Source organism: Rhincodon typus, chromosome 17 (assembly GCF_021869965.1).
Source record: "Rhincodon typus isolate 14 chromosome 17, sRhiTyp1.1, whole genome shotgun sequence".
NCBI lineage: Eukaryota > Metazoa > Chordata > Chondrichthyes > Orectolobiformes > Rhincodontidae > Rhincodon > Rhincodon typus.
Window position 1 is genome coordinate 33,518,446 of NC_063348.1, and position 7,456 is coordinate 33,525,901.

Sequence of the window (7,456 nt, forward strand, 5' to 3'; positions counted from 1 at the left end):
GCCCTGCACTGTTGGAGGGGCAGTGCTGAGGGAGCCCTGCACTGTTGAGTAGATAGTACATTTAGAGTCCTGAACCATTGGAAGGATTGTTCTGCAGTCACATCACACTGGTAAAAGGACAGTACTTAGAAGGCACTGCACGATCAAGAGGACAGTTCTGATGGATCCCTGCACCATCTCAACAACTATTCCAAGGGAGCCCTGCATTGTCTGACAGACAGTTCCGAGGGAGCAGTGCAGCATCTGAAGAGCAATTCAGGCAGAGCCCTGCACTGTCGAAGGAGCAGTTTCGAGGGATCCCTGCACTATCTGAAGGACAGTGCTGGGGGAGCAGTGCAGCATCCAAAGGCTGTTTCTGAGTGAGCTCTGCAATGACCAGCTAACCGTACAGAGGGAGCTGTGCATTGTTGAGGAGACAGTACTGTCGGAGCCCTGTACTGTTAGAAGGACAGTTCTGTGGTCAAGTTACACTGTTAAAAGGACAGTAGTTAGAAGGTACTACATTGTCTGAAGGACAGTTCTGAGGGAGCACTGCATTGTCAAGGGAACGATACGGACGGACTGCTATACTATTGAGGGTGATAGTGTTAAGGGAGTAATGCATTGTTAGAGGGAATGACTTCCAAATGAGATGAAACCATGTCTGCCCTGTGTGCTACGTAAATACATCTTTCTTTATGTGTTTGTGCATTTGTTGAAAAGTTAATCAGTTATTACCTCTGTTGTAAATTTTACCAACAGCACAAACTGTATATATTACATTTTAGATGCCTGACTAACTATAAATAATAAGGTCTATATTAATGTGAAAGAGCAGTTTTTTTCTATTTGTGACATACCAGGAGAACGCAATTACCCATTTGCCCCCGATGTATTTTCCAATCCTGATTCACACCATTTGAGCTTTTTGAATGTTTTCTCACTGGTCTGTTGCTATTGAAAGGTGATCATAAAGAGATAAAGCTGCCTGGATAGCCACCAGTTAACACTAGTTTCCCAGCTTCATTACTGTGTGGATTGAGAGTTAAAGCAACACACAAAAGACGTTAGGTGGGCTAGGCCAGGGCCAAGAGAAGGCTGCCAGTGTCAAAGGAAAGTTTTAGAAACTCCAGAAAACTGGCTGACACGTTTCTAGATTCACTGGAAGCAGAATGGGGCCAGGGCACTCTCCCCTCACCCTGGGGCCAATGACAGACCTTATCCTGCCTCTGCTGCCCTTTAAGTGGGTTCACTTTCAAATGAGATCACTTCCATTGTCTGTGATTTGCTGGCAGATAGGCCAGTGTGAAGTTTATTGCAAATCTACGTTTGATCGAAACTTTGAAGCAGAGTGTGGTAGGCTCCTGGAAGGAGTGTGTCCATTGGCTGTGTATCTGACCTGAGAACAATTTAACGGTTCTGAAGCACTTGTTTGAGGACGAGCCAGCTGCCTTATTCTCTCAAGAGTACTCAGTGGGACAGTGGTATTGGGTGGTTATAGAGCAGGGGTCATTGGGATTGAGAAGCTTAGATTTAAAAGCCAGGCAGAGAAAGATCAGGGAATTGAGCAGATAAATTAGGAAACAATAATCAGCTGTTGCTGAGTTTGGGTTTTAAATCCCTGTGACAGAAGGAAGCCACGAACCATGGATGTGGTGAGGGCATCCACAATTTTGCAGACTGAATTAGAGTAAGAAACTGAGGAAACTTTACCAAATGGGGCAGGGGAGAGGAACAGAATGTAGAGTAAAGCTGGAACAGAAGTCATGCCTGTAAAAATGAGAAGGTTGGCAACGGAGAGAATGCATCAATATTGAATGAATAAAAACCAAGGTTAGTTTAGGTCACCTTCTGCTATTCTGGCAGCTGCAAAGCCGTTCCAGCGCAGAAGGACGACATTCAGGCCATCAGGTCTATTCCAACTCTGTAAACACAGCCCAGTTATTCCTATTCCCCTGTTCTATCCCTGTACATTTATCTCCTTAAAATGCCCATCCAATTTCCTTTTGAAATCATTTACCATTTCTGCTTCCATCACCTCCGCAGGCAGAGACTTTCTAAACATTATCACTTGCTTCATATCAAATAATTGCACAACAACCCCTCCATCTCACTAACTTAATTTTGTGTCCTTGTAGAATCAGTTCATGGGAACAGCTGTTCTTTGTCTGCCTTATCTAAGCATATCATAATATTGCACAAGTCTATCAAACCTCCTCACAATCTCCTTTGGTCCAACAAAGGTAAAATCCCTCATTACTGGGGCCATTCTGATAAATCTGTCTGCACCCACTTAAGGAACCTCACATCTTTCCTAAAGTGTGTTAACTAGAACTGAACTTAATACTGTAATTGCGGTCTGACCTTTACAGAAGTTCAGCAAAACCTCTTTGCTTTTGTACTTAATATCGTGATTTACGAATCACAAGATTCCATATACTTTGCAAATTCATCAATTTACAAAGGATTGTTGTAAATTGATGAATTTTAATGTATCCTGCTAGTTTCAAAGATCTGTGGTAATGAACCCATGTGACCCTCTGCACAAACTTTGGAAGTACAAACTGTATCAAATCACAATCACTGCTTTAAATTTCATTTGCCACTTGTCTGCCAATTCTATTAACATTGCTACACCCTATTGCTTGAATAACAGTCACATTTTTCACTCACCAATCCTTGACACAGCCCTCCTAACTGAGGAAGATTATGGACATCCATTTTCTCCACCCTACTTCCCTTCATAACCTGGGATACAAGCTAGCCGGACCAGGCAACTTATTCACTGCGAGCATAGCTATCCTCACAAGGACATCCTGCCAATCAATTTTCACCTGCCCATTACCTCTTCCAGCTCCACATCTATCCGTATTCTGACAGCATCCTCTTCCTTAGTAAACTATGACATGAAGAATTCATTAAGAATTCTACCCTTGTCCTGTGCTTAGTAAACTCCATCACATCTCTCACATCCTACTTACTATTTACATGCCAGTAGAAAATTTTTGACAATTGGCATTTTGAACATGATTCATTGATATTGATATTCTTGATAAATACTATCAATGAGTCAAAACAGACTCAGAAACCAGTTGATGACAAGACCCAGTGATGGAGAATTCTGGGAATCACAGGCACAAAGTCACCTGTTGAGCAGAGGGTGGATTGGTGAGATTGGAATGATTGGGTCAGAAGTGAAGGGATTTGAAGCAGTGTTCAGTTTATGAGATTGAAAAGAGGATCAGTTGGTAGAAAGAGGCCGGATTGGTGGGGAAGGTTGGATTGCTGGGGAGGGTTGGGTCAGTAGCATTTGGGGATTGTAAACAGAATGGGTGGGCCAGCAATATGGAGGCGGTTATAGAGCAGGGGTCATTGGGATTGAGAAATTATGGAAGGTGTGCATCAATGGGGTTGAGGGATTGGGAAGACCATGGCTTGGTGAGGTCAAAGGACTGGGAAGAGGATGAGTTTGTGAATGAGGTATTATGGATGGTGTGGGTTGGTTGATTCAGAGAGATGATGTGTAAATGATATTGAGGGACAGGGAAGAGCATGGATTGGTGGTGTTGAGGGATTGAGAACAGGATGCTTTGGTGGTGTTGAAGGAAAGGAAAAGTTAGGTTAGCAGGGTTGTGGAAAGGAGGAGGAAATGCAGTGGTAGAGTTGAGAGATTGAGGTAAATGCGAGTCAGTCAGATTGAGGGAATAGGGTGAGTGAGGATTATTGTAAATTGATGAATTAGAGGAGAGGGTGTGTCAATGGAATTCAGAGATTAAGGGAGGTATGTGTTGTTGGAATTGTAGATGTGGTGTGGAACTGAAAAGATTGTGAATTGGGGTGGGGGTTGGTTGGTTAATAGGAGTCATGTTGGATTGGTTTGGCTGGTTTGAGAGATTGGTAAAAGGGCAAGTCAGTGGGATTGAGGTACTGGGAAGAGGTAGAATGTGTTCTAAAGAATTGTCACTGGACCCAAACTCTGTTTTTTCTCCACAGATGCTGCTAGGCCTGTTGAGTATTGCCAGCAATTTCTGTTTTTGTTTCTGACTTCCAGTATCCGCAGTTCTTTGGCTTTTTTTGTAGGGTATGAGTATTTGAGGAGAAGGTGACTGAGGTTAAGGATATGGGTGACAGTGGAAAGGGTTGGAAATCATATGGAGATCTGGAATTGTTTGCAGTCACTATTGCGACAATTATTTGACTGCTTTATAATTGTTCCCCCTTTTTAAATTTTAAATATAAACCCATCAAGAAGCCTCTCCCTTCACTAAATCACTTGTCTTTAAAGTTATTTCACAGGATGAGGGCACCGCTAATCAGGCTGGTATTTATCATTCATCCCTAATTACCCAGAGGGCTGTTAAGAGTCAATCACATTGCTGTAGGTCTACAGTCACATATAAGCCAGACCAGTAAGGGCAGAATTTCCTTCGCTAAAGGACATTAGTGAACAAAACGGGTTTTACCAACAATCAGCAATGGTTTTATGGCCACCATTGGAATCTTCCAGATTTTTACTGAATTCAAATTCCACCATCTTTTGGTGTTTGTTTAATTAACATTATTTGATGATCTTTGAATTAAATAAAGCTGTCCATTCTAATCTCATTTACTCGTGTCTGGTCCATAGCCTTTAAGGTTATAGGACTTCAGGTGCAGGTCCAGATTCCTTTTAAATAAGTTGAGGGTTTGTGCCTCAAGCACCAAACTGGGCAGTGAATTCCAGGCACCCAAAGTTTTTCCTCACATCTAATATTTCTACTGATCATCTTAACTTTATGTCCCCTGGTAAACAACCTCTCTGCTAGAGGTAAACAGATCTTCCCTGTCCACTGCATCCAAACCCCTAATTATTTTGCACACCTCAGTAAGTCACCACTCTGACCTGAGGAAAACAACACTAGCATACACAATATTTCCCCATGGCTGTATTCTTGGAAAATGGGGACATTCTTGCAAACCTCCTTTGTACTGTCTCCAGAGCAATGATGTGCTTTATGTGATGTGGTCACCAGAAATGTACACAAAACTCTAGCTCTTGTCCAATCAGAGTCTTATTTAGTTTCAACATTATATTCCTGCTCTTGTATTCAGTACCTTACCCAATAAAAGAAAGCTCTATGCCTTTACCACCTGATCGACCCGTCCTTCCACCTTCAGGAACATGTGGACATGCAGTCCAAAGCTTCTCACTTCCTCCACCCCTGTCAGTACCCTTCTGTTTATTGTATTTCCTAGCTTTGTTTGCCCTATCCAAATGCTTGACCTTACACTGCTCCAGATTGAGTTCCATTTGCTACTTTTGCACCAACTCAATCAAATTGTTGATATCTTTCCGCAGTTGACAACCATCCTCAAGACAATCAACTATCTGGCCATTTTTTCTGTTTGTAAATTTCCCAGTTATGCCTCCCACTTGGCTCAGTGAACATGTTTTGGAAAGTAAGTCATTATGATGCATCAAGGAGACTTCCATCACTGCATCACTAATTGAAACCAAATGAAAGCAAAACACTGATGTCCAGGATGTTCTACTTATAAACAACACATGTTAATATAACTGGGAAAGGATCCCATGAGAATTCCTGACAGTGTAAAGAAGTTGAATTAAGACATTCAGTTAAGCTGACAATTGACAAGCCTCCTCCAGCTAAGATGTTCTTCCTTGTATGCACATTCTCTATATGACATCCTCCTTCAAACTATTTTCTCTGAACACCAACACTAACAACTAACCTTAAAGTTTTAACTTCTTCAACTTAATCTCACCATTTTCTGAAAGGGATAAAAATGTACTTAAAGTCTGAAAATTTAACAGTTTAGAGTAGGTGTGCCCAAGCTATAGCATTTTATATGGCCCAATATCTACTGTAATTTACAATCATGCATAGATTTTGCAAGAAGCCACTTCTCCAGTCCAAGGTCCTTTCTCTCTGTGCTGCTGCAGGCGTATAGTGAGCTTATCAGCAGCAAATATGGGAGAGAACCAGCCTGTGACTGAAGGAAGGAGCATCCCGAGGCCTCAAGCCATGGTGGTGAGTCAGCAAGCCTGCTCTGAATATAGGAGGCTTTCTGCTTTCATTTCAGATCTCTGGCATCCGCAGTATTTCACAGGAGGAAAGGAGTGTTATCTGCGGCCAGGATGGGGCCTCTCACCTGGATCAGAAGTTGTTCAGAAATAGGTGGGGCAATAGGAATTCTGCCAATCCACCTTGCTGTTTTTGTAGAAGGAGAACATTTTCAGCCGTGTACTGGTAGATCTTGGCTGGGGCGTGCTAGATGGCCATGGCAATCAGGGCTGAGTAGAAGTATGGAGAACCTGACTAGCTTGAGCAGCTTCCCTTGGCTGGTCAGGGACAGCAAGCCAGGTCCACACTGCCAGCATTGAAAGGCAAGCTGGAGGTGGGCAGCAACAGCTTCTGGCTGCCATAGGAAGGTTATGGGAAGGGGCCTGGGCTCTGACTGTGAAGGCAGGGATTGGTAAATGTTGGAAGCACAAAGCACCATGAATTGTTTTTTTGAAAATAGCAGCACAGAGTAAGTCAGACAGAGCTAAAGGAGAAAGACAGTGGGGGCAGAAATGTTACAGAGGAGGAAAAAGGAGTGAGAAAGAGAGAAAAATGGTGAGATAGAAAGAGGGAGAGGGATGTGTATAGGAAAGGGAAAGAAGAGAAAGAGAGGGAAAGCAGGCTCTGAGAGGCAAAAAACCCAAGCTGGAAGTTAACTCAGTTTCAATCCCCACTTTCACTTGGAATTCTGGCGAGGCTAGCTCAGAGTGTGCCCAACCAAAGGAGACCCAAGGTAGGTGTTTATTAAAAAACTAAACTCATTTGTTCAGTTATCACCTCCTTTCCCAGTGATCATAAATTGGGACTGATTATTTTTCTCTCTTTAGCCCTGCTTCTTAACCAAAAGGACAAAAATTGGCTTAATTATTGAGCTTTCCTGTTTGGCACTTTTTAAATGCTCATTACTATTAATTACTATTTAAAATTATAAAATTACTGCTTTTAGATTTTCTCCATGAATTTCATGTTTACTGTTGTGTCCCCTCCTCTTCCATCCAAGGACTAGAAACATTGAAATGTGTCCCCCACCGTGCAAAAATGTTTACTACCACTGGTTCAGAGAGATATAAGCAGAGATTTATTTTCTTTGCTGATGGGGAAAATAAAACGTTAAGTGCAAATTGCTAGATTTTAACTAGGTTTTAAACCTTGTCCTGTTGCCATTAGTTCCAAAGAGAACAAATTCACCTAACCAGAGTTCCGCAGTGAAAGGTAACTCAAATAATAATGAATCACCCATGGTGAAGCCTGAGGGTAAAAGCTGTTTGTGTTTATCTTTAGAGACAGCAGGAATTGCAGATGCTGGAGAATCTGAGATAACAAGGTGCGGAGCTGGATGAACACAGCAGGCCAAGCAGCATCAGAGGAGCAGGAAGGCTGACGTTTCTGGCCTAGACCCTTCTTCAGAAAAT

The 7,456-nt window shown here is 42.4% G+C and overlaps 1 protein-coding gene across 2 annotated transcripts in view; it reads right to left on the reverse strand.

Moving 5' to 3' along the window:
* LOC109928813 (synembryn-A) overlaps positions 1-7,456 on the reverse strand; it is a 29,630-nt gene that overhangs the window by 18,312 nt on the left and 3,862 nt on the right. The window lies entirely within an intron of this gene.